Raw genomic sequence first — 12081 nt, 5'->3', positions numbered from 1 at the left:
TTTGAAAAGATAGTCTTTCTGCTTTTATTAACAATCCCCTTAGAGAAGTAAGGCCTGCAGATGTTGGGATCGGCTAGATCTGATGCATAGCCGTAGCCGCTAACATAGGCTGTAGCGTGTGCCCTAATTTAAGGGAATTATAGAATTCTTTCTACCCTAAAAGAGGGAAAATCATACATGAGTCTTTATGTCTGAGTGCTTTTGAGGAAAACGGAGGAAGCAGACATTTGGAGAACTCTGTTACTGTAAGAAGCTGTCTTGTTTCTTACAGTCATCTTTGTTTCCTCCTCTTTGTTTCCTTTGAAATTCAGAACTTTTGCTATGTACGGAATAGGGAGTTAATAGGTAGTTGAGAGATTTTGCTGGGAGTGGCTTGACTCAAGGCGCAAACATGAGTAGAAAGAGTTCTGATTTATGAGAGAGAGATTAGATGCTGCCATATGCAACTAGGAAGCAGGAAAAATAAAGATAGTTTAAAATACTGGTATGTTTAAGAGATAACATTAAATTGAAAAAAGTGCTGGCTAGGAAGACAAGATGAAAGATGAACTTTTGAAGAACTTTCTGTGGAAAGTGCAATAGAACTTTTTCACTTTTTAAGAGCTGCTTGGGTGGCTTCCTGTCAAATAACATAAAATGGAATGTAAGGAAAGATTTGGACTAATTTCTTGGTATTTTACTGTTTTCAATATTCTCCATTTCATTTTGGCCATGAGTAGTCCATTGTTTTAAAATGTCAGCTCAGTTTTCATGGTATATTGTATATATATTGGTATGTTTGGTATATTTGGTATATTTGTCAGTATAGTTATTTATATCGTGTATATAAATGAAACAGTAATCTTGGTGAGTAGCTACCAGTAATTGGTTATTTCCCTCTAACTTTGGGCCAAACTTACTTGATAATTTCTCTTTCCTGTAGTGATACTTCCTCATCATTATAATTTCTCTGTTTTTCTGTGAGACGTGGATAAATCCCAATCAAAATATGTATTTTTTTCTTTTTCTCTCAAGTACGAGTAGAATTCTTCTATCATATGCAAGCTTTCAGTTTATATATATATATATATATATATAAAAAGCCTACCTTCTTTCTAACCAAATTAATGTAACTCTGCTGTATATGCTTGAACAAAATGTTTGAAGACTGAAGTGAGCTGACATGCAGCGAGTCATCTTCTGTTGAGAATAAAACCCAGTACACTTGTGAATGGAATCCTACTTTGTGAATAGAACATGTATTTTATTGTAATTATGGTATGTTGTATGTTTTTTTCCTTTTTTCATATATTTTTGCTTTTAAGAGAAGTACTAGTTAGGAAGGTTTTAATTAGACTCGTGAAGTGCTCTCTCACATATTTATAAATCTGAAATCATTCGAATGACTTGGATTTGGTAGAACTTTATTATGATTAACAATATCTGCCCTAAATATTTTGAGTAGTCTTTGGAATCGCCCCCGCTGACAATACCTAAGGAGCACCTAAAGCTAGATGCAAACACTAGGGTACCTAAGAAGTTTAATATTGAACTGTGGATCGCAAAAGCTTGACAAAGCTCTTTGTTCTAACACTTTGACAAGCTGCTTATTAGTCAAGTATAGGATTTGAGCAGAAATGTAAGTTGATCTGATGGAACAGATGAAATGCCAAGGTCTAAATAAATCCAAATGTATGTTGCTTTATATTACAAAGATTTCTGCAAATCTTTGTGATAACATTAAACATAGTGGTTATAGGCAAAGTTTGTAATAACATTTAGTATTCTCTTTCTAACAGTGACTGAAAACACAGAGGTTGTGTTGACTGGTTCTTCTCTGGTTATTCCATCCTAGCCTTCAATAGTAGCTGTTTATGGATTTCCTAAGACTCAAGGTAGCCTCTGAACAACATTTTTTAATTGAGGACAGATGTATTAATGCTACCCTCATTAATGTTACCCTCTTCATCTCTGAAACGTCTGATTGCAATTAGTTCCACAAATTCGAGTGAATTTTCGAGTTCCTTTTTGATGCTTCTAAGCCTGATGACTGAAGAATTTATTAGGAGGTTTTAAGTTCTTATATAAAATGCTGTGTGACAACACCGTTATATTCACTTTCTCCATGCTGTTTGTGTTTACGTGTATTTTAATTGTTTCTTCTATGTGATTTATATTGAAAATTGAATATTGAAGTCTGTTTAGACTCTCTTCATATGGAAACTATTCAATGCCTCTGCTAATTGAACCTTTAAAGATACCTCTTCTAATTCTACCAGACTGTTTTGGAGATGGAAGTGTACACAGTATTAAAGATGTAGATGCGTCAGAGACGACTACAGTGGCATACTGATGCCCCTTCCTTTCCTGACCAAAACGGTGCAGAACTGCTTTTTAGAGTACTTCCAGTTCTGACTCCAAAATCTCATTCCTGAGTAATTACTAACTTCAAGACCCTCATTTTATATGTAAAGTAGGGTTGCTTTTCTCCACGTACCGTATTTTACAGTTGTGAAAAATGTAATTTCATTTGCCATTTTTTGCACCCTGTCGATCTGCAGTCCTGTGTAGTAAAATTAATTTTGGCATATTCTGAATATTTTTCTATTATTAGCAAATAGTCACTTCACTGTTCACCTCCTTTTTTCCAAGTTATATATGAACGTGTAAGTCAATGTGGATTCCTGCACAGATTCCTGGGAAACCAGGTTCTCCCATGCGGTAACTTACATCTCTGTAAGAATTGTGTGATGATTTTCCTGTTGAGGGAGGACACTGGTGGAAGTCCTTTCAAGCTGCCCAGGTAGTCTCTCTAGGACTGCTGAGAAGCAGCGTGCAACTCAAGGTCCATGTGCGTACTGATTTTTCTAGAGAAGAATAAGTCTTGAGGTGAAAATTAAGGCTGTGAGGTAGAAAAAATGAAGATTAGGATATTCCTAGTGGTGTTCTCTGAAATCTTAAGAACTTTGTAGTCACCTAGGATGAGAAAGAAGTTGAAAAATCTCAAGTGGAAAACGATGAAGAACAGTCTGAACATCTAGCATTCAGGGCACAGAAAGTAACTGAACAAAACATACATGTCTCTATACAAATATTAGAGGCCTAAAAAAAATAAAATAAAGGAGCCGAGCTAGGCTTCCTGTAAGGATATTGATACAAATAGTGTAGTGACAGAAAATCAGTGCATGGAATGCTGATACTCTACAAGTTATATAGGGAAGGCAAGGTCTCATGGTGTGGGGTTGTGCTTTACCTTCCATAAGGCTTAGACTCCAGGTAGATAAGTGAGTTAACTGTTTTAATAGGTAATATAGTAAATATTCTTATGGACCAAAGTTCTGTCACAAGGTAGGAAAAGCACAGTAATGACAGGGCAGAAGTTGTCTGTCCATAGACTGTTTTATTGAGCTGCTAGTCAGGGATCCCAGAAGAGGAAAAGCGACTCCTGATCCTGAAGAATACATAAGAGCTATCTAAAGCCGTTACTAGTGAAGACGTGATCAGACGTGTTTTACACAGAATCCCAGAATGGTTTAGGCTGGAAGGGACTTCAGGAGATCATCTAGTCCAACCTCCCTGCTCAAGCTGGGTCACCTAGAGCATATTGCCCAGGATCACATCCAGATGGGTTTTGAATATCTCCAGCGAAGGAGACTCCACTACCTCTCTGGGCAACCTGGTCCAATGCTCTGTCACCCTCACAGTCAGGAAGTCTCTCAGGTTTAGATCAAATTATGTAGTTCAAATACTAGTAGGAGGTGGGGTGGGGGGGAAAGCCCAATTAACTATACTAGTGCTTAATCTCAAAAAGGGAACTACACATACGGGGAGACATGCTTAAAAGGAAATTAAAAGGAACACTAAAAATTTTTTGTTTATTTTGGCCTTAGAAAAGGTATCCTCCAAATAATGCGCAAGTTTTCAAAATATTACGAGAGAGGCCAAAATATTAAGGACATGAAGAGTAACAACGAATTCATTTCAAATTCTTTGGAAGCAAGAAGCCTTCCAGACAATTGGCAGCTAGTAGATAATCGACATGGAAAAGGTACAATCAAAGAGCGTATGGTCCAGCAGAAAAGCTAAGGAAATTCTGTGCATCTTTGTTAACTTTGAAGCAGCTTACAAAGGTTTCTCACAGGAAAGATTTCTCTGGCACTGAAGGGTTAATAAAAGATGTTTTAGAAGAAATAAATGCAATTAATAATAACAGGCACTAAAATTGAGTGATATTCAACAAGCAGTTTTTTCTTTTAAATCATCCTACATTTTAAATTTTTTTTTAATATTTGGTCTCACATTTGCTGTCCTCTGTACCTCAGGTACAACTGCTGGCTTAAGTGATTAGTTCCATACCCCAAGGAGCATTAATTCGTTTCATTGTTAACTTTTGTAATTCTTCTGTATTGCTCCTCCAGTTTCTTTTCAGATCCATTAGTGATGAAATTTGGTTTCCTTCTGAGATTAGTACCATAAGATCAGTTTAAAAAAAAAAAAAAATCTTTAACGTGTCCCAGCACAGAGAAAAGAGAACCTCCTGTGATAAACCTCAAACTTTTTTCTGTGTTAAGCTGCAGTTCTCTCAAGAGTAATTTTCTTAATTTTCATATTAAATCTTAAATACTTGGTAATGCAGAACCAAATGTACCTGAGAATAAAGTAACTTGATCAAGTGGGTATGACTGTTACTTTTCCAGATGAATCAACTTTGAAGATTCTCAGTTAAATATCTGGCAATGTAATCATGTATCCCTGGAACTGTACAATCTATATCCGTGTGTGTTTACATATATATGTGTTTACTGGTTCCAGAAGTATGATTGTAGAATGATAGATATTTTAAGGATCAAGCACTGTTCTCCAGGTCTGTTTATGTAAGAGAGATAAAACGCTATCTTATTTAAATTCTGCTTATTTTCTGGCATATGGATTTTTCTGACTTTTCAAGAAGGTCAGCTAGTTTTTTCCATGGTGGAATCGAGACAAAGACGAGTGACTTGATTTACTTTTGTATGTTTGTTTGATCCCCTTTTGCACTGTCCCTCTTAAGAGCACAGATTTACATCTGTAAAGCTAAGTATATTCTCTCTGCCATTTCATGGTGTGGTTTCACAAGACAAGTACTATCCTACTTCTAGGTACAAATGGCTGCAATCAAGGCAGTTTCTAATCTATGATGATTGCAGATTTCTGTGAAGCCAATGGGTGTCCTGAGCATCCCCTTACTAGCTCAGCAAAGGGGATGCCTGAACAGCTTCCTGAAGCTGAAGGTAGCAGCCTTCCCACCAATTCCTACGAAGTTGCTGTACTTTTCTCATCTGTTAAAAATTCATGTGCTCCTGGCTTTTTAAGGCTAATTTTTTTTCCCTCTTCTCTTTCTCTGTTCGTGATTCTTTCACCTTCAGTCAATAATAGGCAATCCTGTGTGAACTGAAAAACCTGCAGTATGCAGATGTCAGATGGCAGTCTTTATACTGGAATGTTCCTTCAAGTCAGTTATTTTCAAAGGAGAAGAAAATTGTTCATTATGAATATATTTAATAAAATCACACTGTTCATTGAGTTTTTGCTGGCTTGCCTGAGGGTGCGAATAAAAACATGAACAACTTAAACATGGTATCGCCTCTTTCAGTAGTATTGTAGAAAGCATATAAAGCTTTTCAGTCTTTCCATTTTCAGAATTTTATCTCACCTACTAATTTACTCATTATAGGAACCGTACATGGAAGGTCCATGTTCTACAAATTAAGTTTTATTTGCGAATAAATGCTCTCCAAACAGCCTTCAGCCTTTTCAGGAAGATATGCAGTTAGCAAAAACTGCATTAAAAAAGTCAAACCCTTCTTTGGGATAGAAGGAAATTAGTGTTCTCTTTATGATGAGGAAAAATTAGTCTGGTTCATGGACTAAAAATATTTTCCAATAGTTATTTTTTCTTTTAATACTATTGATATGCTTAAAGAGAGCAACAATTATAAAAGAGTTCATTTCAAACTTCAGTACAATGTCTTATTTTTTTATTCCATATAAATTAAATACTAACATCTATTTATTAATTTTGGAACAAATTATTTTTCTCTTTTTTTTTAATCATTGTTTGTTTACTTTATTTCCCTTCATATATCTCTGTCAGTGTGGGAAGAACTTGATCTGTTATGTTTAACACTGTGCTGGTGCTTCCAGATTTAATTCCACTTTTCAAAAATGTAGGGGTGGAAAAAAAGAGAACTTCACCTTGCACTTGTCATGCATATGTCTGAAGATTTTTTTTATGATTTTTTTTTGAGAGGAAAAGGGAGGTTGATTGTTGTTTATTTTAGCACCTTTGATTTAGAGTCTTGGACAAAGATCTCATTCTGTTTGTGCTAAGTGCTATGTAAATATCTGAAAAAAATAGACGCAATCTCTATGTGTAAAATGAAACACAACAGCTGGATTTAGGCAGATGAAGCACATAGAATTGGTATTGACCAGCAAGGTAAAGCATAGTGGTGACAACCCAACCCAACCACTGTCAAGTGCCTTTGGGTGGTGAAGCCAAGGAGACTACTAGGAGGGGATGGAGAGAGCGAAGGAGAAAAAGAAAAGAAAAAAAAAAAAGCAATGAAGTGACAGATATTTTGAATAACTTCATCACAAGTGTCAAGGGCAGTTTTTGAGAAGGTGTGAAGCTACTTGTGTAACAATTTAGTCAGCTGCCGTATGGGACGCTTGCAGCTGCAGTCAACTTTCTGTTGCTGAAGCCTTAGTTTTAGTATTTTGTTTAGCTCCAGGACTAAGCTAGCAGTGTTGATCATTCTCATTCTCACCACCTCCTGAGCTATGCTGATTTAACTATTTGGGCATAGCTGGTCTGGGTTAAATTAGCTTTCCTTAAAAAAAAAAAAAAAAAAAAAAAAAGTGTATTTTAGATCTAGATGTTTTTTCTGGTTTCTTCAGGTTTGTTATGCACCTGAGCAAATACTTGTGTCAGCATGCCTCGGAGCAGTGTGGGAATAGGAGGAAATGGTGAGGAATAGGTAGATGCTGATGAAACTCAGTGCTGCAGAAAGGCTCATTAAACTACAGCCCAGTAGGTGTTGGTAGTAAAGTTGTAAAAAGCTTTGGAAAAAAAAAAAAAGGCGAAGAATGTGATGCAGAAAGGCGGTTTAGTGGAATAATTTCAAGAAAGCATCAACTTTACCAAAAACTAAAGTATCTTTGCAGTAGTTTCCTTACTGCATATGATGGAGTAAGATTGTCATTAACAGAAAGTACAAAAAGTTGGATGCAGGATGATGATATCAAAAAGGGGAGGGGAGGAAGCTATATAGCTTCAGCTATATGGATGAATCGGAATGAAATAGGAGTGAAATATCTGCAAGACCTAGGTGTAGCTTGGATTGGAAGACATAGAAAGAAGTCCCAACATAATACCTGTATAACAAAACAGATCATGATAATCCAGACATAAGTTGTGGAAGCCACATTACTTCTTCTATACCTTCTCTAATTTCTTGGTGAGTGCTGTAAAATCTAAATACCGGGATTGAATGCAGTATGGCAGTTCTGTCATTTCCCATACGATCCTTCAAACCTTTTAGTCATTACTTTTCACAATATTTCCACTTTCTTTAGAAGTAGCCATTTTTTTTCTTGTTTTATACTTCTGAATTTTATTCCATGATACAACTTTCTTGAACAGGCCCAGTTTACCAAGTGACTTAGATTTTTGTGGCTGAGCTATTTTCATTATTGTCGGCTTATCTTTGTGGTGCTTGCAATTTTTATCACTCTATCTGTCCGTTCCCCCCCCCCCCCCCCCAAAAAAAAAAAAAAAAAAAAAGCAAGGTGCTTGGGAAAAGATTTTATTTTCAAGTAATGGATTGCGTGCCTGAAGAGGCTGAAAAATCCTCTCCTACCAAAGAAACAGTACCTACCAAAGAAACGAAACAGTACCATCATATAAACTGATTCTCTTGACACAGATAGATAAATTGATTATGGCACACAGACTTTTGTGGTGGAAAAGACTTGTAATAGCTAGTTAAAGCCTTTGATTTGATTAATAGTCTTTAGTCATGTTAAAACAAAGGTAAAGAATCCTTACGAGGGGTTATTATAATACCTAAGCCTTTGCATGTCACTGCACATTAAACCTTCATATGCAGATATTCTTAAATAGACTTTTTTTTTTTTTTATAGCAGTGAAGATATTTCTTACTTTGTTTGTCTGAAAACCTAAATACCAGATTAACACAGGGGATCCACTGAAGCCACTGAAAATGTCACTACTTGATAATTTTCTTTCATAAAGTTATCAGCAAGCCTAAGCATATTTTCTGCATAGATTAATAGCTGGCTGTTCTGATTTTATTCAGAATTGTAATGAAGATTGTTTATACATACAGAAAAGCATATATGTGTGCATGTATATGTATGCACACACACATATATATGCACACGCACTTTGTATGTGTGTGTGTGTATATATATATATATATAAAAAATGTAAAGTAACTGATAGTTTCAATAATATACATCTGCAATCATTTATTGCTACATCCATAGGACTTAGTAGAAGCCTGAGGAAAAGTATGAATGGGGCATAACATCATCAAATGCCTTCTTGTTTTGTCCTCGTATGTGCTTTTGCAGGAACTTTAATATAGGATTATAAATTGGCATATAAAATGATCAGGTAGAACACATTCACTTAAAATTTTGATTTCCCCTCTCTCTTCCCACTGCCAATAATTTGGTCTGTTTTAGGTATAATTTCATGAAAGATTTCAAATTCATGACACGCTTGTGTGTGATGTTCTCAGAGGCTGAAGAACTTAGAATCACTGCAGAAATGTAACAAAGGTATTAGAATTTAAATGTTAGTTTTAGGAGGGCTGAAAATGCCTTTGGAATTAAAAATTTGGCTTTTATTTTGACTTAATTGGACTTTAATTTAACTGAAAATTATGATATTAAAAACTATTTGCAAATACTATAATTCTAAAATCAACATAATATCTTTATGAATTACAGAAAAAAAGATACAATTTATGTAATATTTCTATATATATAAACTTCCTTTATATGAGTATTTATTGTGTTGACTTCAATTTAGCATTTGCTAAAATGCTGGTTTTTCCCATCTGTACAATAAACTTTCTTTTGTGATGTGAGATCTTAGGGATGAAGAAATCTCGTCAGGGACCTGCTATGGCAAAGCAGAAATAAACAAGACAAAGTGATGGTTGCTCTTAAAGACAGGGAGGGATTTCTTGACTCCCTTTCTGGAGAATCAGAATTGGAGGATTGGTAAGGAAAATCCTGTGCCTATTATCACATACCAGAAGCACTTGTACTTGGTTTATTGAAAAGTATCCTCGTTTTATTTTTTCCTTTTTGGTTAAAATCAATCCTTAGCATTTAAGTGACAGCACTTCTAGTACTGTTTTGACAAACTTGCCTAATGGTATAAAGTTGCGAGCCTCACAGTTGAAGAAATAGTTTTGTTATAAGAGCTAATAGTGTTTTATGTTGGCTGATGGGTTTCATGAACAGTTACTACCAAAAAAGTGACATAACCAATTTCTAAACGGTAGCCAGGAATCCAAACTAGCACGTTCATTAGATTAGTTCCTGTTCAGTTATACCTGAAATTTCCTCCCATCCCTTCCTATACTAGTTTAGTTTTGACTTGACTGGTAGCAGTTTGTTAACTTGTGCATACTGGAAAGTATAAAACAAAAAATGGAAATTGCTGCAACATAACATGGGTCTGACAGCCCTGCCGTGTGCAAACATTCTGTGCTCAATTGGTTCTTACTAGGATGTCTGGTTTCAGTAAACTTCTAATTTGTATTACGAATTGTAATAAAAAAAGAAGGTTATTTCACTTGGAGTTCTGTTTAGACTTCTAATTTGCAGAGTAAGGTAGTTCTGCTTCAAGAAAATTTGTGGTTTCAGAAGATTTTTTGATTAGGATTAAGTTTTAGTTAGCAATCTTGGAACTTTTAAAATATCTTTTAAGTGTTAAATTTTACTCTTTTTTTACTTCGGATGTGAAAATGATGGTTTTGGAAGATGTAGACCAGAAATTTCTAAATGATTATAAAATAAATGGACAGCAATCACGTATCTTTAAAGAAATGCAATATTACTATTTCCTGCCTAAAACATCAAAAAATTTGGAGAGTACATATTTTCCTGTGATAGCTTCTCTAAGTAACATTTGAATTGCTTTATTCCCCTTAATCTGCTCCTTTTCTGTGTATAATTATTGCAGTAGTCTTGCTAGCATTATATTTGTTTCAAAGATGATCTGACATCCCAGAAATAGCTAACCCATTCATATGCTCTGTATGTGTAGTGGCTGGTTTACCCTGTTGGCTTTTTGTTCAACTTGGGCTTTAAAAAATAAAAACTTTTAAAGTAAAAATTTCCTTTGCACAAATTATGTGGGTCCTTTATGATTTTTTTTCTCTGATAAGTTCAAGTTTTTTTTTTTATATACAACATATACAATACGTAAAGCAGCATTCCAAAATTGGCAATTATTTAAAACATAAAGTAACTTCAGAAGAAGAAACATAAATCCAACCGTGCTCTAGAGTGTACGCCTAGGACTAGAAAATGCAGCTGAACTTTAGTTCTGACCTTGATAACTCCTGTACACATCTAAGGCAGTTTTACAGTATATCTGTCTGTCTGTTTATTTTGCGAGGAACAAAATACATAATAATAATATTGAGGCTCAGCTAAAGCTTAATATTGTATTTATGGCAAAATATTTAAAAATGTTTTTAAAAAAGTACAACTGGAAAAAAGTAAGCTAATATAGAGAAATTTTATTTTAATAAATACTTCTGAATCTACATTTTGTCTTCCTCGTCTTTCATTTCAGCCGTCTGACCTTTTTTTCTTCCCTTTACTAAACTATTGATTGAATGTTTAAAATAGAGTACTTGCTTACTTCAGCTAGATAAGTTGCATAAGATACTATCAAAACATGCTTTCATTATAAATGGACTTAAAGCAAAATTTAAGTTTTCCATTTCATAAGAAAGTTTTTATACTCAGTTTCATTATAAATTGATGCACTTGCAAAGATAAATTAGTTTTGAGCACTACTTTTCATCTTGGCTAGAACTGCATTATATTGATCAAAAGTTCCAAAACCTGTATGATTAAAAAAATGTGATTACTATATGACAACACCAAAATGCTGTTGATATCTGATGTGATGTGGTTTGTTTGTTTTGAAATACAATTCAAATCTAGTTAATTTGCTCAAATGAGTGGGATATTGATACAGATTTAATAGTCCATGTTATCAAGGATCTTGAGTGATACAACATATCTTACTCATTTTACTTTTGAGGTTCAGTCTAAGGCGATACTTGGTAGCATACTAACAAATATTTTCTTTCGTGTTACTTTAAAGTTAACTCTCAGGAGAACAAAGTCAGGTTTCACTCCAAAACTCTGTTAAGCAAAATGAGTAAGATGGAGCAAATGCAGTTGCAGCGTGGTACTTGTCTGTAGGCAGATACTCTCTGTATATGTATCTGTCTTTGAGTAAGAGAGGCATAAGGATAGCTTTTATACTTCAGCGATATATATGCATATATTGGATCATTTTTTTTTCCTTACTATAGATACCCATATGACCATAAACCGCTTCTCCTGTGCAGCACATGGGAAAAATGATAGTTCCTCCCAAAATATAATGAGGATAAAATCCATAAACTGGAAAACTTGACCACAAATACTAATTTTGGCAGGGAGAAGGAGAAACAGGTGGGAGTATGTACCAGTGGAAACACGTTTTCCTCCTCTTACCTGAAAGTTCTCCGTCATAAATTGCCTATTGACAAAAAAACCCATCAGTTCAGTTTCTTTCATTGATGCTCACTGTAGAGGATTCTGGGGAAAAGCTATTCCAGATATGCTTTTCCTTGAAAGTGTAGTATGTCAGAGTAACACATGTAGGAACAAATTTGAAAGGTAATAATTTTGACCATTCAGAATGTGTATTTTTGTGGATTCTTAAGCACCAAAAGTATATAAATGTTCCCATTAGGCAAAAGTATGTATTCTTTTATAGAAAATGTATACTGTGAA

At 34.8% G+C, this 12081-nt stretch overlaps 1 protein-coding gene across 6 annotated transcripts in view; it reads left to right on the top strand.

Moving 5' to 3' along the window:
• The window catches only part of CTNNA2 (catenin alpha 2), a 475578-nt gene that overhangs the window by 16106 nt on the left and 447391 nt on the right, over positions 1-12081 (top strand). The gene's annotated exons all lie outside the window — the stretch shown is intronic.

Source organism: Struthio camelus, chromosome 4, assembly GCF_040807025.1.
Source record: "Struthio camelus isolate bStrCam1 chromosome 4, bStrCam1.hap1, whole genome shotgun sequence".
In the NCBI taxonomy this organism is placed as follows: domain Eukaryota; kingdom Metazoa; phylum Chordata; class Aves; order Struthioniformes; family Struthionidae; genus Struthio; species Struthio camelus.
The sequence above is the reverse complement of the archived record's forward strand: the minus strand, read 5'-3'. Positions and strand labels throughout refer to the sequence as shown.